Below are 24,413 nucleotides of genomic sequence, written 5' to 3' on the forward strand. Positions count from 1 at the left end.
AGGAGACAGCGATGAAGCCTATTGGAATATGGGGATGGTTAGGAGTCCATGATGGACAATGGCCAGTGGGCAGATTTGGCCTGGATGCCGGGGTTAAACCCCTACTCTTTTCGAAGGACATCCTGGGATTTTTAACGACCACAGAGAGTCGGGACCTCGGTTTAACGTCTCATCCGAAAGACGGCGCTCACTGAGCAGTATAGCGTCCCCGTCACTATACTGGGGCATTAGAACCACAACAGACCGCAGGTTGGGCGCCCCCTGTTGGCCTCACTAACACCACTTCCGGCAGCAACATAGCTTTCCCATGTGGTCTCCCATCCAGGTACTGACCGGGCGCAGCCCTGCTTAGCTTCAGTGGGCAACCATGTGAGAGTTGCAAAGAGCTAGCTGCCGGCTTAAAAAAATCGCGGTCTCCAGAAACGTCCGCGGGGCTACGTTTCCAGAATGAGCTTGGGTTGGTTATATTATTGTTGATTTTTGTTGTTGTTGAAAGTGTCATTGAATTTGTGATTCCATGTTTTTTTGCTGGAAATCACTTTGGTCAATGACAGTTGTTTTAAATGTGCTACAGATATCATTTGGCATTGTATTGTAGTACCGGTATATCATGCTACTAACCAGTACTTGAATTGCAGCAGTGGTAAGAATAAGAATTTCACAAAGCACCAAATAAGCTCCCAAGAACTTCCCGCCATCCCTCAGAGGAGTGGTTTTCACAATTGCTGAGATCATGACTTTAGTTTTATGTCACTTGGCTTCTGGAATTAGGCCGGTTAAGTGTCTGTAAACTGTGTTAGCTGCAGTGCAGATCTGGTCCAGCTGCACGTCTGCGCAGGAGGAAGTGTTGCCATGGAGAGTCCGACTGAAGGAAGGGCCAGAGACACTGTCCTCTGTTCACTGCAGCTGTTCTCCCGATGTGTGTCAACGGCGCCTCGCTGAGTGGGTGTGTGTCGGAGAGCAAAAATAGTTGTGCGCAAATGAAAAACAAATGGTTTGTGCTTGTTTTCCATTACTGCTGTCCAGGTGATGGCATGAAGACTGGCTTAACCTTGCTTTTTTTCTCTCTCTTTTAACACAGAGTTTACATCTGATGGGTGTGCCGGTGTCCTTCAGCTCTGTGGTGGCTGATCAGTCTCCAACCATCATTTCAGTCTGGGAGTAAAGCAATGATCTCACTTGTCAAACTACAATATTGTCACTACAAGTCACAAAACAAATCAGTCTTTAGCTTATATGAATTCATGAGCTTTCCTTTTTTTTCAGGGTTTCCTCTGGAGTTTTAAGACTTTAACATTAGGTTAGTTTTAGGTTGTGACCTCAGGTGACCAAAATCTCTAGCCAGCGTCTAAGACAACATTATTTTAATGTTCATTTACAACATTAAATTACATTGATATTGGTTGATTTTAGGTTGTGTTGAAAATTGAACAAAATCTAACATTGAGCCAACGTCTTAAACCAATGGCATATTGACTTAAAATACTGACGTTTATTTGCCATGTATGGCAACCAAAATCCAATGTCTGATAGACGTCATATTGGTAACATCCACACAACATCAAGTTGTAACATCATTAGATGTTGATATTTGGTTTATTTTTGGCAGGATGTTGAACTGGGTTGGGTTTGGTTGGGTTCTGAAATCGACGCGATTTTCATTTCCAAACAAAATGCAACGTCCCCACGACAATGGGGTACAATGTCAATCTGATGTCATGTTGATATCCTGTGCCTGCTGGGTACAAAAGTCTAAATGTTGTGCAATTCTTTATTGCTTAAAGTAGGTGAGTGGGCTTGACAAACCACCTGTAGTTGACACTCTTTTCCTATCTGTATGCACTAAACATCTTTGTATAAGCACTTCATGCTTCATGGAAATCATTTGTGCAGTTCTGAGTGTGCTCCACACAGGTGGTCTTGACAAACCAGCTGTTGGACACACTCTCTTCCCTCCATATGCACCAGATGCTTTCTTATCAATACTCCACGTTTCTGGAAATAAACACTGTGCACTCTAATGATTTGAAGTACTTTGATTTATTCTTTAGTACTTGTAAATTGCATTGGATTTTTAGCAATTGAAAGTTTTAAGTTGTGGCTGTGATGGGTTGCAGCTGAAAGGGCATCTGCTGCATAAAACATTCTGGATAAGTTGGCGGTTCATTCCACTGTGGTGACCCCAGATTAATAAAGGGACTAAAGCTGAAAAGTGAAGGAATGAATTAAGTTGTGGCTGAAAGGACGTCTGCTGCATAAAACATATGCTGGAATAGTTGGCTGTTCATTCTGCTGTGGCGACCCCTGAAATAGCAACGTAATCTCATGGCAATTCATAACTTTTTGATTTAGTGGGTAATTTGTATGAATTCGAACAATCTAATTTGTACAATTTAGTATGATTTGCTCATCACCCAATGATGGTTGAGGTTAGGGGTGGGGTTGGGTGCCATGCCTCCTTTTTAAAATCGTACATTATCATACGACTCAACTTCAATTAGCCACTGAATTAGCCAATAAACTGACAAACGTAAAATACTTACGTTTCCTCGTGAGATCCGACTGGAAATAGAGACTAGGTGAAATGAATGAATAAATGAAGTTTTTAAATTTAGATATAATTCAAAGTATTGTCTCAATTGTTCAATTGAATTCACGTTTACTTGTATAGCACTTTTCACAATAATTATCATTAAACAACTTCACAAAAGGTGGACGTCATTACATTAGTCAAAATCACAAAAGTCAAGGAGTTCTGTAAAGGGTTATATCAACATAATTCACCTGCAGTTAGACAATATAATGTCTTTCCAAAAGAAATAATATTTATCATGTGTCCACGTATACCTCATTAAAATGGCACCCCATGGCACATTGGAATTTTTGTGGTTGTTGTTTTTGTCTTGACTTGTTTTGATTCTATGGTTTTAAAGTTCATTTTGTTGGTCCTAATTTAATTCGCTGTATTATGAATAATACCTGTGGGTTTTGTGGGTTTTATTCACAATGCATAAATAGTTCTTAAAAAGATACAGATTTTATTGGTAAAACCAATGCAATTTCATAACTTTTTGATTTAGTAGCTGATTCATATGAATTTTTCACTCATACATTTTATTATGGTTTGGGAGCATTCCTCTTTTTTACAGTTTCGTATGAATAAAAATGTATAATTTTCTGTAAATAAGTAACTTTTCTAGCAATAGATAAAATAGTTTTGTTTCCTCATGATATCATGCTGGGAAAACCTGCATATTTCATAATATGAATAATTATATTTCATGATTATGATCTGTCACATTGTTTGGTTAGTTATTTTTGGAAGTATTATTATTATAATTTTTTTGCATCCAGTATAAACAAACAGTAAACAAACTTTCAGTTGCACATTTATATGATGTTTATTCAACATATGATGATGTATAATGGTGTGGTGTTGGTATCCAATTTTCAGAGAAATATTTTCACTTCTACCTCTTGTCAACATGTATCAAAAGGCAAGGTAAAGACGCAGAACATACAGTTGAAGTCAGAATTATTAGCCCCCTTTTTAAGTTTTTTTCTTTATTGTTTAAATATTTCCCAAATTATGTTTAACAGAGGAAGGACATTTCCTCAGTATGTCCAATAATATTTTTTTCTGGAGAAAGTCTTATTTGAAATAGAATATTTCCTTTATTTCATTAAAAAACTTTTTAAGGTCAAAAATTATTAGCCCCTTTGAGCTATATTTTTTCAATAGTTTAGAGAACAAGCCATCGTTATACAATAACTTGCTTAATTACCCTAACCTGCCTAGTTAACCTAATTAACTCAGTCAAGCTATAAATGTCACTTTAAGGTGTATAGAATTGTCTCGAAAAATATCTAGTCAAATATTATTTACTGTCATCATGGCAAAGATAAAATTATTAGTTATTAGAAATGAGTTAATAAAACTATCATGTTTAGAAATGTGTTGAATAAATCTTCTCTCTGTTAAACAGAAATTGGGGGGGGGAAACGGTGGGGCTAATAATTCAGGGGGGCTAATAATTCTGACGTCAACTGTACTATAGAATTGCCTTAAGATCTGTTTTTCTGCACATGACTACGGCATCTTAAACTATTAGTTACACTTCAGAAACAAATCTGAATACTTAAAGTCTGAAAAGTGGCTGAAAGGTACATTTGATTTTGTTAAAATTTTATTAATCATGAAAATAATCTTACACTTGGAATTTTAACCTGACATTAGTATTTTAGCTTAGAGTTCACCTTGCTTTCTTTCTCTTCATAATTTTTTCTTTGTATTCCATATATAAATCAATAGAAGTTTGCTCGGCTCAGCTTGCATTTTCACTAAGATAGTAGTGCTTGGGTGGGATTATCACTATTGCGGTGCCTCTGCTGCTGTGACTTGTCACATAAACAAATGTGTGACCCAAAAAACCCCACAACACAGAATCAATGGATGCCATCAGTGGAATAGGGTTCTTGAATCTCTTCATTTTGAAATTTGGTTTTCTAATAAAACTAATTTATTTATTTTTTTCCCAGAGATGGGTTGCGGCTGGAAAGGCATCCGCTGCGTAAAAACTTGCTGGATAAGTTGGCGGTTCGGTCCGTTCGGTCCGACCCCGGATTAATAAAGGAACTAAGCCAACAAGAAAATGAATGAACTAATTTAGTTTTGTGAACAAACACTACAGCAGTGCCTTCTGCTGACTATTTAAAAATAGCAACATATAATGACGTGTAATGGTGTGGTAGTGGTATCCAGTTGTTGTGTCGTGTGTCGCAAATTCAATGATGCTGCTAGTGATGAACCTTTCTGATCAGTCACTGACATCAAGTTTTAATAACTTTATAGCTTGCCTTGAAACTCACCTCAGGAAAAAGAGAAACTCATAAAGGTTTGGGACCACATGAGTGTGAGTAAATACACTGTATTCTGTATTTTTTTTTTTTTTTCTTGTTCACTCAACTTTTAAAAACATCACCTGCATTGACCTAAAATTATTTGTCAGTAATACAAAAACTGTTTAGTTGGGCTAACATGAGATTATTTGTTTTCTGGAGCGGTGAACTACTCTGTAACAAAACCTTTTAAGTTATGCCAACTGAACATTTTTTGTCTGCAGAACTTGAATGCCTGAAGTTAGGTAAAAAAAAAATTAAATAAATAATAATAATCCTTATTTCCTTTGATTTTTTTTTCTCATGTACTCAACGTTTAAAAACATCAGTTGCACTGACCTAAAATGTCTGAAGTTGAGTAAACAAAACACTTTTGGAAATTGGTAATAAGAAATAATACATCAGAACAAACAAACATAGTTCAATTAAAAAATTAATAATAATAAATAAATAAAACAGAAACACAGGTTAACAAAACATTTATCAGATACAGAATTAGAAAAAGGACAGGAGGCAAAACAATAATAACCATAAACAAGACAAGTATCAAAACATGGCAGGACAAGCAGCAAAAACCACTTTGTATGACTTCACAGGGAAAAACAAGACTCAGCAAAGAGTCTCTGTGAAAGATCTTTATCTGATGTCTATATAGTCTTAGTAATCAGTCCATCATGAGCTTCCAGCTGAGTGTGTGTAATCAGGAGAGAAAACTGGTTCCTCTATTTAATTTATAGTTTGAGCATTTGATTTGTCATTTAATTATTACAGGATTTTACTGAGTCATTCATGAAAAATAAATATCAAATACATTTGATTTCTCATTTGAGAATGCATTTTGATTCATAACTTGATTATTTTAGTATTGGATTTATCAGTTGTGTAGTTGTTTTGAAAGTCAATTTATTGTTTGATCTTTTTATGCATTTGCACTTTCATTTTGTTGGGAAAAAACTTCCATATATACATAACAGTTATTTTATATATTGAATTAATCTTCAAATATAACATAATACCAAAAAAGGTTAGCATTATTGCAGTAGTATTTTATTGTTGTTGTTGTTGTTGTTGTTAATGATAATGACATTAATGCTTTTATTGTTGTTACTGTTATTTTTGTCATTGTTGTTAGGGTTGGAAATACTGTCTGCAACCTTTATTTTTTCAAGTAAGGAAGTCTAAGATTAACTAGGTAAACGTGTTAAATGTAGTTGGAGAGTACAGACATTTTTACAGATTTTTGCCAAACCAACGAAAAAAAAAAAATTAAATTGGGTTTTTTTTACAGTGTAGTACATTTCCCTTTAAGTGCTACTAATACAAAGTCCCTGGCACTCTTAGAAAAAGTCTCTTACATTGTTTTCCATCGCTGCTGTCCAGGTGATGGCATGAAAACTGGCTAACCTTTCTCTCTATCTTTCCCTCTCTTTCTCTCATACACAGAGTTTACATCTGAAGGGTGTGCCGGTGTCCTTCAACTCTGTGGTGGCTGATCAGTCTCTAACCGTCGTCCCGGCCTGGGAGTGAAGCGATGACCTCACCGCTGCAGCCTCTGGACTTCCTGTCCCAACAGCGGCGGGTTTTTCCATCTGTGGGGAGTCTGTGTCCTGTAAGTGTATTCACTCAAGGGCGCTGATGAAAGCTGCAGTGTTGTTCTGCAGATAGGATTCGCATATTCACACACCTGCGAACTCACAGTCTGACATGCAGAAAGCGATGTGCGGAGGTTTGTGTCCACTGAGAATTTGCGTGTGGAGACAGTGTGCATGGAGAACACATCCGTTACAGGGATCGAGCGTAGCAAAGGAGGAAGAGGTTACAGTTTGGCTGAAGTTAATTAAAGGCTGTTGTTGTGCAGGATTTGTTTGAGAAAGTTTGAATGGTACTTGTTTCAAAGCTTTTGCACACAGAAATGTAGTTGAATTAAAGGAAATTCTGAAAAATAGCAAGTGTTTCAGAAATTAGCTTGGGTTACTTGTTTTTTTAATCATACACTCAAAAAAATGAATTATGGCATTAGTTGGTCCAAAGAATGTACCTATGTTTAAATTAAACAATTCGCTTATGTTTGTGTATTAAAAATAAAAGTGTTGTGTTGGAAAAAATTAGAAAAAGTAAGTTTTCACATTTAAACAGCTTGCTTATGTAACATGAATGCAAGGGAGTTGTGTTGCTTCTGCAGTACTGCATTTTGGTCAATAGGTGGAGTAATATCTGCACATGCGCAGTTTCAAAAAAACACAGGAAGTTAGAAGATTCAAACCACAACGATCACTCTCAGCTCGGCGCCATATTATGGGAATCAAAAGATGAAGATTACAGTACAAATTGAGAACGTGCACAAAGCTTTCCCCAATGTGGACACACAGGTGAGATTTTCTTTTAACTTTTTATGTATTTATACTGAGGCTGTGACAACATTTGAATCATAAATGTACTCTCTTGTAATACTATGTTGTGTTTGTGTATAGTATTGCTATGAAATTGCCATGTTCCCTGTGTCTTTTCCACATTATAGACAGATAAATGTATAGCTTGTTTTGCATTCCTGTGAAATTTTATACTTGGTATATATTAACTCCCCCAAAATAAAGTTACAAACGTTGGTAGTAAGGAATAGTCATGTTAGAATAGTCTAAGCTTTTCACTCATCATAGCACACGTGCTGCTGATAATGTGACAATAAAAGTGATTTGATTTTTTATTTGATTTGATAGTCTTTATTTTAAATGAGTGTCAAGCAGTTTGTCGAGTTTGAATGCCAGTTTTGATAACTTACATAATATTAATTAAAATGTGGTGTTGGCACATTGTTATTTATTATCTGATTGTATTCAAGCCTGTTAACTTTAAAAAAAAAAAAAATCTTGACAAGCATATGTGACACTTAAATAGGATGACATCTAGCATGATGACATATTTAATGTAAGCTTATTTGTTTGGTCATCTAACACGTTAAAATTTATAAGTTTAGTAGTTTGCTTTTTATATTATTATATTTTATTATTTTAAATCTTTGCTCACTTACATCTATTTTCTCCCTCACAGGTTTACAGCTCAACCTCTAAAGTCCCATATCTGGCTGAGGAGAGACTGTGGATCATCCAGGTACTATGCCTTTAGATGCCTATACACACATTAAAATGATGTACAGTAAAAATTACTAGTAATTTTAACTACTAATTATTTAGTAAATTACTAATTGTCATTTCATGTTATTTAGAACATCACCAGTGGAAAAAAGGTGTGAATGCATCCTCAAAGCCCCTAAGTGAGGGAATACATGGTAAGCTATTTTATTTTATTTTTTTAAACATTTTGTATTTTCCTCTTAAACCAATTCCTCCTTTCACCTTTGATCTGTTGGTAAATTTTAATTTTTTACCTAACTTTCTTAGGATGCTGGGCATGATGAAGCGCAAACCTTGATGTGCAACACCACCTTATGAATCTACAGTAGTTACATTAACATTTAGCAGACTCTTTTGTGACTTACAATTGAGGACACATTCAGCAAATCAACAGGAAGAGGCGATACACCCAAGATGTGCTAATTATACAAAAAATTTTAAGAATTAAGAATGCTTCTACATGTGGTTTGTCAAGCCCACACACCTGTGTGAAGCAGACTTTATGCACAATGTTTTGTTTTTTAGATATAGGGAGTGCTTGTAAGAAAGTGTCTGGTGCAAATGTGCATACATGGTGCAAGTGTCAGAGAGATGAATGTGTGTAGCTATTGCATGTTCTGTGATGGTTGGTCTAATGTATGGTGTAGTGCTGATCATGTTACTTTGCTTTAAAATGTTAATCTTTCCTTGAACAACTGAAGTGTTATCTGCTTTTTCAGTGTAAAGAAGGTACAGTATAGTTTACAAAAGACGACTTAATTTTTCTAAGTATATTTTTGATAAATCATTTGAAGGCAGAATATTATTTTTGAATGTTTTTTGTATTATATAAAAAAGTATTATTTTGAAAAGTGTATTTTATGATGTTTTTGTAAGCATATTTTTAAAATCATTTGTTTTCAATTTACTTCATACTTGTATTACTATTATTTTAATAGTATTAATATTTTAACTTATTGTAATAAGTGAAGATACAGATAAAGACAGAATTTGGATTTTGATAGTCATTTTATTGCTGGAAAATTTGTAAAACTGTAAAAATGCTATTGAATAAACTCAATGAAACGGAAACTGTTTTTTTTATTTGGTTAAACATAACAATATCAATTTTAGATTAATTGAACTTAAATAACTACATTGAATAAAGCTAAATTATAAATGTTACGTTGATTGAACTAAACAACATTACATTACCTTTATGTAACTAACTTAAGTTCACAAAAATGTATATTCTTTCTTAAAGGTAACTTAACTCGGTTACGTGGAACCAGTGGACAAAAAAAAGTTAATTAACGCCAACATATCATTTTTTTGAGTGTAAGTAATGGAATAAGAACAACAGGATTTCATGGTAATTGAACTTCTTGATTTTGTTGTTACGCTAAAAAAATTCCAGTTGCTGTTTGTTCAAACTTCTTGTTTAAAATGAGTTGAAACAACATGACTGGTGAAACGGTGGCGCAGTGGGTAGCATGATCGCCTTATAGCAAGAAGGTCGCTGGTTTGAGCCTCACCTGGGTCAGTTGGCATTTCTCTGTGGAGTTTGCAATTTCTCCCCATGTTCACGTTGGTTTTCTCCGGGTGGTTCGGTTTCCCCCACAAGTCCAAAGGCATGTGATACGGGTGAATTTGAAAATTAATTGTTGCGTGTGTGTGTGTGTGTGTGAATAAGTGTGTATGGATGTTTCCCAGTAATGGGTTGCAACAGGAAGGGCATCCACTGTGTAAAACGTATGCTGAATAAGTTGGTGGTTCATTCCATTGTGGCAACCCCAGATTAATAAAGGGATTAAGCCGAAAAGAAAATGAATGAATGAACAACACAACTCATTATGTTTTTTAGGGACAACTTAATTGTTCATGTTCATATATATTCCCAGTAACACACACACATATATATATATATATATATATATATATATTGTTTTTTTCTGATTTGCTTAAGAACAATCAAATAGTAAAATAAAAAATATAGTACAATAACAACAACAACAAAAAAAAAAGACAAAAAACTGAACAGTAAAACAAAATGTAAATACCACAAACCCTTTTGTTATTTTCTTCTTTTCCACTATCTTGATACAAGAAAGAATTGACCTTGTAAATGTTTCAGGAAAACTTGTAGCCATCATAGCTTTCCATCTCTTCTCACTTATTTGTCATAGTTAAATTACATAGCCATACATGCCAATGACATGTGATTCCAATTTCAAGTGTTCGCACACACCTTAGTTCTTTGCATTTTTTTTAAATGAGTACATCTTGTATGTACATATAACGCTTATATGTGGAAATAAAGAAGTATTACAGGATACCTATATGGCCTGTATATGCACATACTGTATATGCACCTCAACTTTGCCGTTATGTGGCATATACACATATATACAGCATATATTATCATATATTAGGCATGGGCCAGTATAAGATTCTGACAGTATGATAACCTTGGATAAAAATATCACGGTATTGTGATTACTGCTCGAAAATATTTTCTTTTTAAATGTCACAAAAAACAAAAGCTTTTTTTTCCCTTTTGAACACAGTATATTTTATTTTGAGAAACATTTAAAATATTTTGGAGCAGTAAATGTGCCAGGCTAAATGAATTATTGAATTTTGCTTCATTTTGTCTTTAAATAAATAAATAAATAATCTTACACAAACCTTATGAACAGTATTGCAGAAAATTTTGACAGTATTAAAACCTTGACTTTTCCAAACCGTGGTATACCTTGAAAATGGTTATCATATATGTGCAGATACTGTATACTGCATATAAGTTTCATATATGCACATCTTCATATAGGTTCTTTCCATGTGGGTAACCTTTAAAAGTTAAGTACTATTAATTTAATGTACTAATATGCTGACTTTTTTGCCAGTTTTATGCAACCCATCCACTCCATCTACCTGAATTCATACTAGTACTGTACATAACTAGCCTATAGGCCCAATCCAGTCTATAATCAATACATAAATTTGTAACCAGCCGTCTCACTAAAAAATCCTATTTCACATGGAAATGCGTCACAACACTAAAGAAAAATGCCTGTTTGTGTTCAGTTTGTCCAACAAATTTCTTGTTTATTTCCTTTTCTCTCTTTTTTAATCCATGAGTTTATGCCCTCATTTAATTAACTTCTTTGGGATGATAATCCTTCACCTCCAGCAACCTCACATAAAATCACACCAATTAGCAGCCAACAAAACCCCAATCAATTCCTGATTGATAAAATCAACTCCCATTCGAAATGTTTCTCATTCAAGAAACAGTTTTACTTAATAAACACCAATGAAAAGACAATCAAAGGTCCAGTTTTGTTAAGATTAAAGCATCAAAATTTAAAAATAGCAACAAAATCATGATAATATTAATATGTAACAGCTTGTTATTGGGTAGTACAGTCAAAGGTCAGCCTTCCTTAACCTTTAATATGCTTAGTTGCACAATTTAGTGGTAGAAAACGTATAAAGTTTTTTTTAAATAGGGTGGCACAGTGGCTCAGTGTTTAGTACTTTCACCTCACAGTAAGAAAGTCGCTGGTTCGAGTCCAGGATGGGCCCCACAGTCCAAAGACATGCGCTTTGGGTGAGTTGTATGAACTAAAATTGGCCGAAGTGTATGAATGTGTGTGAATGTGACTGTGTATGGGTGTTTCCCAGTACTCGGTTACAGCTGGAAGGGCATCCACCGTGTAAAACATATGATAAATAAGGGACTAAGCTGAAGGAAAATGATTGAAAGGATGTTAATATCACTGCCCATGACAAGCTGAGATTCCATTACCATTTCTTCCTATTTTTTTTTAAACCGTCCACTCCAACAACTCAAATCCATACTAATACACAACTTCACAACCTAATCAATCGCAATACATAAAATTACACCCATCCTTTAAGCTACAAAATCCTGATTCATTCCAAAATGTGTCCCAGTATGGAAATAAAACTCATTGCGAAGGCCGTTTTGTGTTGAGTTTTCCACCAAATCTCAGCACACCTGAAACAACTCACCAAGCCTATCTCATGCCATGGTGTGTGTTTTTTTCTGTTTCTCAGAGTTTGTGTCTTTCTCTTGGGGCCTTGTGCCTGACACCGCTGTCACCCAGCCTCCCGCGTCCTCCCCCCGAATCGACATGCTCCACTTCATTTTACGAGCCGCACGCTGCACTTCACTAAAAGAGGAAAAAAGAGCGAAAGAAAACTCGCTAGAAAAACACAGGGCTTTAGTGCACGCGGAAGAGAAAGACGAAAAAGAGGTGTTTGTTGGAAGAACTGGATGACTGAAGACGAGCGGAGAGAGGGATGAGAGGACAGGAGAGGGAGAGTTTACGCATTTACTCGGAGTTTGTTAATAATTAATGTGTCACAGGCTTGAACGAGGATATATCTATCTCTCCTCTCACACCCCCATCCCTCTCACTCTGTCTGTTTTTTTTTCTCTCTCTCTCTCTCTCTCTCTCTCTCTCTCTCTCTCTCTCTTTTTTCGTCAGATACGCACGGCCCTCGCTCCCAGGTGCACAGCAGAGGGAGTGAAAACATCTGAGCTGATCCATGAGGGAGCGCAGGACATGCTCTTCTCCTCAGCTCACATCACAAAATGGCCGCCCACTGACGCCCAACTAGCCTGAGGCAGGAGAGCAGACCAGATCAAGGAGGAGATTCTCATTCTGACAATTAAACACAACTGAATAAATCACCGGTAATCCCTAATATATAAACCAGAGAGATGCTACATACAAAGTGCCTGTACTGTTAAATTTATTAATAAGATGAGTCTTAATTGGCCCAAACTTATTTTTGATGAGCGTTGACCTTAGTGTGCCATGTTTAATTTGCCAATGAATGAGCGGAGGAATGTGTGAAAGAGCTGTATGTTATGCTCTCAAGGTGATGATACATGAGTCAAATTTTATAGCAATGCTGCCCGGCAACTTTTGGCAATGTTGGTATCAATGGGCAAGCAGGTGAGACACAGTTAACGCTACAAAAAAATGTTAGCAGCTTTCTACAAGCCCTGATTGTAAGGGTTAACGTTCTGCAACAACTCTCACTAGCTGAATGCAAGAGTAGATGTCCATTACAGTGACATTAAAAACTGTTCAACAACTAATAATAATAATAATAAAGCTAATATAATAAACACACTTTTATAATGCTAATGGTAACTTTTCATTATGAACTTTAGACTTATACTGTAAAAAATATCCATAAATTAGCAGTTTTTTATTTCTTGGTTTGGAGTCGACAGAGCAGAGATCAACATCCCATAATGCAATTGACAGCCGTAAATAAACAGAAAACATCCCAAAATACGGCAACTGTTTTTTTTACAATGTTCCTTTAAATTGGACAACTGTTGTCATTGTATGCATTCAATTATATAAAAACTGTTTTTGTGTTGACACATGACAACTTACCAGAATAATATGTTATAGCTCTTTTTCCTTGCTCCACTGCCGATGAGCAACCGCCATCTTGTGTGAATTTTTCCGACAGCTGCATGTCAGTCACGTGATTTGCTGCTAGTATTTTCAAAATATTGCTGACAACCGATCTAAAGGATCCAAAGGTTGTTTTGTTGCCCATTCTCAATTGGAAAGTAGCCAAGCAACATTGCATATATTTAAAAAATATATTTACTGTCTGCTTTTTGTCCTGTCTCTGCAATTCTGTTGCACTGTAGAAGCTCTGTCACGAAAACAAACTCCTTGTATGTGTGAACATAACTGGCAATAAAGCTCTTTCTGATTTTGATTGCAGGCCAACACTGCTCTAAAAGTTGTTTCGTAAATGATCACCTTTATACTCTCACTGACTACATTTACATGGACATCAATAATCGAATTATTTACCTTAATCTAATTAAGAAAATAATAAGATAAAGGTGTTTACATGAGTTGCTTTTTGAATGTTCCTTTCATGTTTTACATGAAAGGGTTCTCCCTTCGTGTTTTACAAGTTATGGGACATAATTCAATTAATATCACCGTGTCAGGGCGCTATCTATGTGTGTGGATCACTGTGTGTGGATAACCTGTCGCAAAACACGGCGAAAAGTCCTAAATGACGATAATAGTTAGATTAAGATGTTTACATGTCTGTACTGCACTTCAGTAATGCGACTAAAATCGACATACTCCACATGTTCGATTATGATTTTAATCTGATTAAATTAATCAAAAATCGCTGTTTACATGGTAGACTCTTAATCAAAGTATTGTCTTAATCGCATTAAAGTCGAATTATTGGTGTCCATGTAAACATACTCACGGCTGACTAAAACTTCTTCAGGGAACCTAAAATCGTTCTTTTGTGGCATTAATGTGAAAGCTTTATTTTAAATGTAAAGTAAACCCACTTGACAGACTGTACTAGCAATATATCAAAAAAGGGTATTGACCAGGGTTATGTGCTGTTCGCAAATTATTTGAAAACTGTTTAAAAGTGTTACCAAAATAGAGTACTAATCATGATGTCCACAAAGAACCTTTAAGTAAAGAGTGCTTAAAAGCTCTAGATTATACATTATAATATCCCAAATAATATATATGTGGGTGGAATGGTGGCTCAGTGGTTAACACTGACATTTCACAGCAAGAAGGTTACTGGTTTGAGTCTCGGCTAGCCCAGTTGGCATTTCTGTGTGAAATTTGCATGTTCTTCCCGTGTTCGCGTGAGTTTCCTCTGGGTGCTCATGTTTCCCCCACAGTCCAAAGACATGTGTTACAGGTGAATTGAAAAAAAAAAAAAATTGGCCATAGTGTATGTGTGTGAAAGAGTGTGTATGGGGGATTCCCAAGACTGGGTTGTTAAACATATGCTGGAATAGTTGGCAATTCAATGATTGAATCAATAATATACAGTATATGTTATTCTACTATCAAGAACCATGTGTAACTGAAAAGATTTGTTGGATGTTAAAAGTTCTTCATGGAACCTTTGATAATTCTCATGAAGAACCGTTAACATCCACAAATAATCTTTACTTTTAAAAGTTTAATGTCATTTAATGGCAAACTCTGTGAGTGGCACTCTCTGGCAGGGCAGGATTTTGAACAGTGTTAGCTGGGCACCACAATAGTTTGCATGCACTCAAAGAAAGCAATGTGTCAGAATTTTAAAGATGCAACATGGAACAGGGCACCACTGCGGCATTGTCTTGTGTGCAGTGATAGAATAAAAGAATCATTCATTTCCTCAAATAATCTTTTACTCCTTTTAAGAACAGTTTTTAAAGAAACCATAGTTAGTTAATGAATTTGAAATGTCCTTTAAAGCATATAAAGAATGTTTAAATATTTAGATAATGTTTAATCTCTTAGAATGCATTGTTTGAATATATTTCTTTATAATCTGTTACTTCCAGTTTTTGTTAAAATGTCTGAGATTTGTTGGAAGTTAAATTCAAATTCATACTCATTAATTAAAAATGGTTAGAATCTTACATTCTTAATTTTGAGACCTTGTACAAGTCATTTAACTTAGTAGTTGATTCAGATTGTGCTTCTCATGTTATTTGGTGAGCACAAACTATACAACTAATAAATTAGGAGCATTTAATATGGATAATCTTAAACCCACACATCATGCCCATGATGCTAAGATTTTCCTGACCTTACAATTATATATTTAAGAACTGTTATGTATTTGCTTGCTATTTAAACTCTTGAATATGAGAGCTAGTAGACTGTTTTTTGTATGGATAACGTTTTTTGTCTGAAAAAAAAGTGTGATGTTTACACACTCTTGAGAGTCTCTCTTCTGTTCCATGACACATGGTACAAATGCTTTTACAGTTTTGTACTCTCACTGTGTCATGCAGAGAAATGTAATCTTGCATAATTAATATAGTCTGTACTCATATACTTAAACTATCATTCATTCATTTATTTTCCTTTAACTTATTTCCCTATTTGTCGACGAATACTATTCCAGCATATCCAGCTAACACTTTATTTTGATGGTCCATTTGAGTATTAGTAGACTGTCTGCTTAATATCTGATGCTCCTTCAACAGACATTTAAGAAACAATAGGAAAAAACTTGCAAGTACATTTTAATTTACACTAACCTCTATCTAATGAGAATTTGTTGAGATAAGATGCAATGTAACAAACGGACCATCAACATAATGTGTGACCGTTTTACACATCAGTTACCCTTTCAGCTGCAAGCTAGTACTGGAAAACATCTATACACACTCACATTCACACACAAACACTACGAGCAATTTAGTTCATCAAATTGAATTATACCACATGTCTTCGGACTGTGGGGGAAACTGGAGCACCCGGAGGAAACCCACACGAAGACGGGGAGAATATGCAAACTCCACACAGAAATGCCAACTTGCCACAAAAATGCTGAGCCACCATGCTGCCTTAAACTATCATAACTGTGTCATTTTAATTACATCCATTGACATAATATAGTTTTGTAATCTGAAGCAGGAAAAATTCTGATTGGTTCCAATGGATTTTAACTTATAAATAAATAAATAAATAAATAAATAAATAAATAATAAAAGTGATTTCAGAGATATTGCTCCTCATCATCATAATAATTATTATTATAGTTATGATGTGGATTATGCTCTCTTTCTCTTTTTAATTTAGAACCATTTTATTAAAATATTTTGTTCTAGTTATCTTCTCTATGGGCTTTTACATTCACTCCACCTCTGTGGTTGACCAGCAAAAACAAAAAAGAACAAGCCAATCACATCATAAACCCTTAACTAGCAATAAGCTGGTCATATAAGGCCACCGGCTGCACCTTCTTAGCATGTTTATCCAGCATCGATGATATAATTAAACTAGGGTGCATTTTTATAATGGAATCCGATGGGATCTTGCGAAACGTATCGTACAAGAAAAGTCATTTAAGAATATACACCAAGCCTATGATTAATTTGTTTTGTCTGCGAATGTCTTCAGCATATTGAATGCAATCAAAAGCTAGACTTGATAATCTCCTGTCTTTCTCTCTCTCTGTCTCTCATCACAGAGACCATCGCAGTGCCAGCCGGCTGGCGCTTCAGGGTGCTGGACTACGCAGGCAGCAGGTGACACGGATTTCAATAAAAGGGATTATGGATGTGAGGACTGCAGAGATGGAGAACACACACACAGGTAACATCCAATTCTTGTTCATATCATCCATGCACAATGCTGTTTACCACCAGCACTATTAGATTCATGAGTCTCAAATGAATGAAATTGGGGGGGCAAAAACGCCCCCTTAATGAAGAGCCACGCTAACTTTGAGCTACTGTGGTTTACATAAGTTATATATGCTTTTTGCAAGTCCGACAACTTTTGGAAGTTCAGTATTGGCCCAATTATTAGTGCTGCCCCAACTGTCCTGACAGGTAATGTGAGCGTATCTCCCTATAATTGGAAAGAAGGGGGGAAATAGCATTTGGCGATACATGCAAATGTACAAAGACCATTTTTAACTGCTCATAACACAGATTTGAAGGAAGACGTAAAGTTTGGTGGTCTGCAGTTTTTTCGCCAAACAATTCCTAACGAGATTGTTTGGTTCGAGCCTATGCGGGATGAAGATTATGAGCATGATTTAATGAAGGCTCAATGGCATTGGCCACTTCAGTGGTCTGTCTGAGATGTCCAATTCCAAATAATTGTTTGCATTGTCCTTCACCCAATGGCTGCAATACTTGATTGTGTGTGTTTGTGTGTGTGTGTGTGTGCGTGTGTGTGTGTAGGTGGACAGAAGGCCTTGGCGTGACCTGCCACAGCCTCTGAGGAAGCGAGCTGACATAATGAGGCCGGTAAACAAGCGGCCGTCACCCCGGTCGTGTGGCACATACACACACACACACACACACAAACACACACACACACACAATGACACCGCTTCACTATCTCACCACTCTTATCCATTGGGGTTCAGTTGTGTATCTCAGCAGGCAGAGGAAAAGAGAGAAACGCACACTTAGAAAGCTCTGCAGCCGTGAAAAATATGCCTCCGCACTAAGAGTGCAATATAGAGAAAGAGATGTACAGAATAGCATTGCTCAAATTCGTCACCTGCGGTTTATGTTAAAACGCTTCTCTTCATCTACTGGTTTGGGAAGTCATCTGATCTTCCACTTCGCCGACTGCCTTTGGAGTTTATGGGAGTATACAGAGATGGTGTCAGGGTGTTTGCCTGATATCTGGGTCTCTTAAGGACTCGTGTTTTCCACTGGGAGAAGGGAGCAAAACAACAGCTTTGCCTGGGGTCACTTTCACAAGGCAATCCTGTCAGAGACCCACCACCTCCCTTAAAACACATGCCTATACATGCATAGACTCACAGCGAAATGCAAAAACAGCATTGCCTTGGAGTATCTAGCTAAAAGCAGTGACATTGCTATCTTGATATTTGCACAGTCCTGAGGAAAATGTTTTGTTCTATAAGCTACTGATAACATGTCTTTTTAAAATTAGAGTATTTGACATTTATATGGTATTATTATAGAGATTTATTACTATTTATTATTTGGAGTATAGAGAATAGTAGCATGTCAAATAGTATCTGTTTTCAAATGAATATATTAGGAAAAATATATATTGTGAAATATATTGTGTGTGTGTGTGTGTGTGTGTGTGTGTGTGTGTGTGTGTGTGTGTGTGTGTGTGTGTGTGTGTGTGTGTGTGTGTGTGTGTGTGTGTGTGTGTGTATGTTTGTGTGTGTAGGCAGTGAACTTGTGAACCAGGAATAAAAACACAGAAGGAGTCTGCTTTGTTACTCAGCACAAACTTCCTGACATAATTTGTTTTAGCCACTTAATAGAGCATATACACTCATCGGCCACTTTATTAGGTATACCTTACTAGTACCAGGTTGGACCCCCTTTTGCCTTTAGAGCTGCCTTAATCCTTTGTGGCATAAAGATTTAACGTACTGGAAATATGTATTTTGGTCAATATTAACATGATAGCATCAGACAGTTGCTGCAGATTTGTCGGCTGCACGTTCCAAAAGTGCTCTATTGGATTTAGATCTGGTGACTGTGGAGGCCATATGAGTACAGTGAACTTATTGTCATGTTCAAGGAACCAGTCTGAGATGATTTGTGCTTTATGACATGGCATGTTATCCTGCTGGAAGCAACCATCAGAAGAGAAGAAACTGTGGTCACAAAGGGATGGGCATGGTCAATTGGTTCTAATGGGATCAAAGTGTGCCAAGAAAATATCTCCCACACTATAACACCACCACCACCAGCCTGAACCGTTGATACAAGGCAGGATGGATCCATGCTTTTATATTGTTGACTCCAAATTCTGACCCTTCCATCTGAATGGTGCAGCAGAAATAGAGACTCATCAGACCAGGCAACGTTTTTTCCAACCTTCTATTGTCCAATTTTGGGGAGCCTGTGCAAACTGTTGCCTCAGTTTCCTGTTCTTAGCTGACAGGAGTGGCACCCACTCTTCTGCTGCTGTAGCCCATCTACCTCAAGGTTGGAGGTGTTGTGCATTCAGAGATGCTCTTCTGCATACCTCGGTTGTATGAGTGATTATTTGAGTTACTGTTGCTCTTCTGTCATCTTGAACCTGTCTGGCCATTCTCCTCTGACCTCAATCATCTGACCTCCTCTGACCTCTGGCATCAACAAGGCATTTGCGTCCCCAGAACTGCTGCTCAATGAATATTTTCTCTTTTTCTGACAATTCTCTGTAAACCCTATAGAGGGTTGTGCGTTAAAATCTCAGTCGATCAGCAGTTTCTGAAATACCCAGACCAGCCCGTCTGGAACCATCAACCATGCGACGTTCAAAGTCACCTAAATTACCTTTCTTTCCCATTCTGATGCTCGGTTTGAACTGTAGCAGATCATCTTGACCATGTCTACATGCCTAAATGCATTGAGTTGTTGCCATGTGATTGGCTGATTAGAAATTTGTGTTAACGAGCAGTTAGACAGCCGTACCTAATAAAGTGGCCGGCTAGTGTGTATTTGATAATTTAGCATATATTGTTGCGCAGATATTTTTAAGTTTGTGACACATTAGCATAGTAAAGGAATGCGCATGAATGATAAAAGTTTGGGACAGCTTTATTTGGAAATAGTTATCAGCACAAAATATCTCACACTATGAAAAAATGCTGGGTTTCACACAATTCCTTCATGTTGTCCCAACACAAATCAAGTAGGTTTACTTAACTATTACAAATTTAAGTGGATTGAAGATTAAATAATTAAGTTGTCCCTAAAACAACTCAAGAATTGTTTTGATTCAGCTCATATTTAATAAATAGTCTGAAGAAGCAACAAAACATTTTTTAGCAACGATGTATTTGCTCAGTGTAATAATGAGCAAATGTCATATGTCGCAGCAGTCTCAGGCCAGAAATAAGAGTGGAGATTATGTCATCATAACATTAAATAAATATGGATCAATATATTGGATCCATGTATCCATCTTAAAGTGGTAGCAGCCTAATGGAAACTGCATATGGTTAAATATTTTATTTACACAATGAACTTAAAATATTAAACCAGTAAGTATACTGCATTTCTTCAAAAAATGCTTGCCTTTTTTCTCTCACACTAATTTTTAATGACATTTAATTTGCATAAGCATCAGGTTCAAATCACAAAAGCGCAGACACAGAAATATTGTCATACAAACTGTAAAAAATGCAACGATTTAAAGTTTTAATAGCAATAGTAATTCATGTAAGCCCAAGTTTACATAACTCATCATTAAGACTGGCATGTGGATTTAAATATGACATTACTAAAATACTGCAGCCGGTGTTTGCTCGCATGAAATTTAATCTGAAAAATATAGTTTTGGGCATAACCTAAAATAATTGACAGATATCTACTAGCTAACCAGCATACTGAGTGAAAATAAGTCGGATTATTGTTAACCAACTGTACCTAACAGGCATGTCTTGAAATAAATAAGACATCATGTAAATAATGCTCAACTATTTTTTTTCCTTATAATAAAAATGCATTCTAAAATAATAAACATAAAACAAGATATATATTCTCTAATATTAAACTCAAATTAATGTGTTGTGATTATGTAAATTTGCTTCCTAATTAATTTTTTCTCACATAAATAGTTTAATTTGACAAATAATATAGATTAATTAAATACCTTTTTATATAAATGTATAATTTTAATGTATTTATGCATCACTGAATATTAGTTTGGTCTGTAACTATTTCGAAATAAATAAGTATTCGATAAGGATTAATACAGATCTTTTGTTAAATAAAATGCATGTATTATTAAGAGCAGTTATACATATTTGGGTTTGTTTATTGCTTTTTCTTCTTTAAAACATGCAGTAATATGCTGACGAAGCTATGAAATCTGATCACAGTGGTCACAGGAGACAAATATGAGATGTATGCAAATAACTATCTACCTCTCTTGTCCACTTGGGATGATAATATAGCAAGGACAAACTGAACCATTGAGATTAATGGAAATACTAAAGTGTTTTTCAGGTATATTACAACTGCTTTTTCATAACAGTAGCCAGCCCAAGCCAAAAGTTTACCTTACGCCTGGACAAATAAAGTATGCGTTGGACTGTTAGAGGAATAGTGGATCTTTGAGCATTAGGATGGGGAAGTGATATGAATATGCTATATTGCAATATGCTGGTTTAAAATGGATAGTTCACGCAAAAATAAAATCTCTGTCATCATTTACTCACCATTCACTTGCTCAAAACCTACATGAAAAGAAGAAAAGAAGATCTTTTGAAGAATGCTGGTTATTGTGACCCTTTGACTTCCATAGTATTTTTTGGTTAGACTTTATAATAACTGCACATGAATCCATTATTAGGCATTTGCAGATAGTTGTTTGTTTGATAAGCATTAACTAATGTGTTAAGCAGTTTATAAATACAGATACACATGCTGTATTTTTGACGTTTAAGCACATATATCATTAGTTTTTCTTTTTGACATTTAAGCACATATATCATTTTTCTTCTGCTTAGTTCTGTATTTATCAGGGGTCACCACAGCGGATTGAACCGCCAACTATTCCAGCATATGTTTTACGCAGCGGATCCCCTTCCAGGCGCAACCTAGCACTGATAATCACCACAACATTCACACATGCACTCAAGAACATTACGGCTAATTTCGTTCATCCAATTCACCTATAGTGCAACCAGAGCACCCAGAGGAAACCCACGCGAACACACGGAGAACATGCAAATGGCACACAGAAATGCCAACTGACCCAGCCGGGACTCGAACCATAAGCACATATAAAATGTGCTCAGTTTTATTTTTATACTTTGTTAATAATTATAATTTTTTATTATTAAAATTTACAATCCAGTAATTTTAGATTATTTGTTTGCTATTAAGATGATGGAGAAAGAAAATTATTCATATTTAATACATTTTGGGAGTGTATAAATTATAATTTAAGGCTCAGTTTTATTCAGAAAAAAAACATTAATTTCAAGATTAAAAAATGTATCAAATTAAAAATTAATTTTTGTAATCTGATCTAAAAAATAGTTAAACATTTTTTTAAAAATACAATACAATATTAACAATATAAAACATATATTCAGCATAACAATTTTAATATATTCACATAAAATATTTTAGTGTTGTTCAGCAATGATTATCATTTGCTTACTAATGTTTATTAATGTAGAGTTATTGCTTAACGATTAACTAATATTGTGCTGTATTTATAAGGTTTTATCATTTTGTTCCTACTATGAAAGCCAATTGGTCCCAGCACCAGTATTTAAAAAAAAACCTTTGTGTGTGTGTGTGTGTGTGTGTGTGTGTGTGTGTGTGTGTGTGTGTGTGTGTGTGTGTGTGTGTGTGTGTTGAACAGAATGAAAGCATCATAAAGGTTTAAAACCACACATGGTGATGTCATTTTCATTTTTGGGTGAACTATCCTTTTAGGAATCAGTCATGGGAATTGTCTGATTTGCCCATCTACTTTCCAGCACAGGACACATTGTTATGATCACCAGCAGTCTAGCAGCTGCAGATTGTTGCTAAACATGCACCTTTACATGGACTACAATTCTGTCACTTAACAAACTACAAATGTCATACACTTCGTACACACGCCTGTTCCGGTGCTGTGTTGACTACACACACACACACACACACACACACACACACAACTGGGAGCTGCTCAAGGACTGGACGTTTTATTCAGAAGACGCATACATCAGTGTTGAGTCTTGTTAACCTGTCAACATTACGAAGCATTTACCTTGTCTTGTTTTTCTCATGCCGTGTTTCTTGACTCTTGCTTTGTTTATTGTTAATGTCATTTGCCGCCTGTACCGATCTCTTCACTCATGACCCTGGTTATAATTGTGGATTACCTGTATGATTCTGTTTGCTCCTGTTTGACCATTGCCTGCCTGACAAAGCTGTCAATAATGGATCCTCAACCAACTTGCCTGCCTCCCTCAGTGACACACGTGTTTCCAACTAAGGGATCCACTTGCATGTTGGGGAACTTTCACTCAAAAGCAGCAAAACAAATAATTTTCAAAATAATATGGTTGTGCTACAAATAATTCATTAGTGAAAACTGAATGAGAGGTATATTTTTGTTTTGTTATTTCTGTCATGAACATAACAGCGTGCTAAATATTTTAAAGTGACATTAGCATTATCCGCATACAGTATCTGTGGCCAAAACTCTTTTGAATTCTTGTTCCTCTAGATTATTTTCCTTTTTGTATTCCCTACAATAATATTCAACACTTGCATGATATTACTGCAAAATTACTGCTTGTATTGAATTGAAGGGTTATTCATGAGCGGCTGAAGATAATTAGTTAATTCTAATAAGTTGCCTTTAAATATTCAGTAGATGAACTGTGATGAGAATAACTTTAAAACATTTCACCGATAGTTCACAATGCAATGTAAGTTACTCCAATAACTCACACAAAGCGTCATGGGACATAGTGAATATGTGGATAATCCAGCTCAGATGAAACTCTCTCCTGGTACACGATTCCGCATGTTTTCACCTCGACTTCACCAGTAACGGAGTATAATGGGACTAGTGGAGATGGGATCGGGTTTTGTACATTGGGCTTTTACCCAGAAAAGCAACAGCGGAAGGGAAAATAGAGAGATGGAGAGAGAGGCAGAATGGCGGCTCGGCCGGGCATAATTGGCAGTCTTTGTAGAGTGGGGCCCTTGATTTAATAGGCACGGCTGGTGACTGAGGCAGTGGAGTGCGAACAGTGCGGAAATGTGCTGGAGCCTGGAGCCCTCCGGCCCAACAATACCAACCCACCCCCTCTCGCTCCCTGTCTCTGAGGACGACTAACTCAGAGCTCTCCTGCCCTGCACACACACACGCGCACACGTTCACCTCGGAG

The 24,413-nt window shown here is 36.1% G+C and overlaps 2 long non-coding RNA genes across 2 annotated transcripts; both read left to right on the plus strand.

The window, feature by feature from the left end:
- The first annotated feature begins 7,172 nt into the window (after positions 1-7,172).
- LOC141380012 (uncharacterized) lies at positions 7,173-8,830 on the plus strand. Its single transcript, XR_012397225.1, has 4 exons — positions 7,173-7,268; positions 7,948-8,007; positions 8,123-8,185; positions 8,298-8,830. It is a non-coding gene; the product is annotated as an uncharacterized lncRNA (long non-coding RNA).
- Positions 8,831-12,644: 3,814 nt separating this feature from the next.
- Positions 12,645-18,618, plus strand: LOC137488867 (uncharacterized). Its single transcript, XR_011008127.2, has 3 exons — positions 12,645-12,735; positions 17,043-17,167; positions 17,764-18,618. It is a non-coding gene; the product is annotated as an uncharacterized lncRNA (long non-coding RNA).
- Positions 18,619-24,413: the final 5,795 nt, after the last annotated feature.

Source organism: Danio rerio, chromosome 21, assembly GCF_049306965.1.
Source record: "Danio rerio strain Tuebingen ecotype United States chromosome 21, GRCz12tu, whole genome shotgun sequence".
Lineage (NCBI taxonomy): Eukaryota > Metazoa > Chordata > Actinopteri > Cypriniformes > Danionidae > Danio > Danio rerio.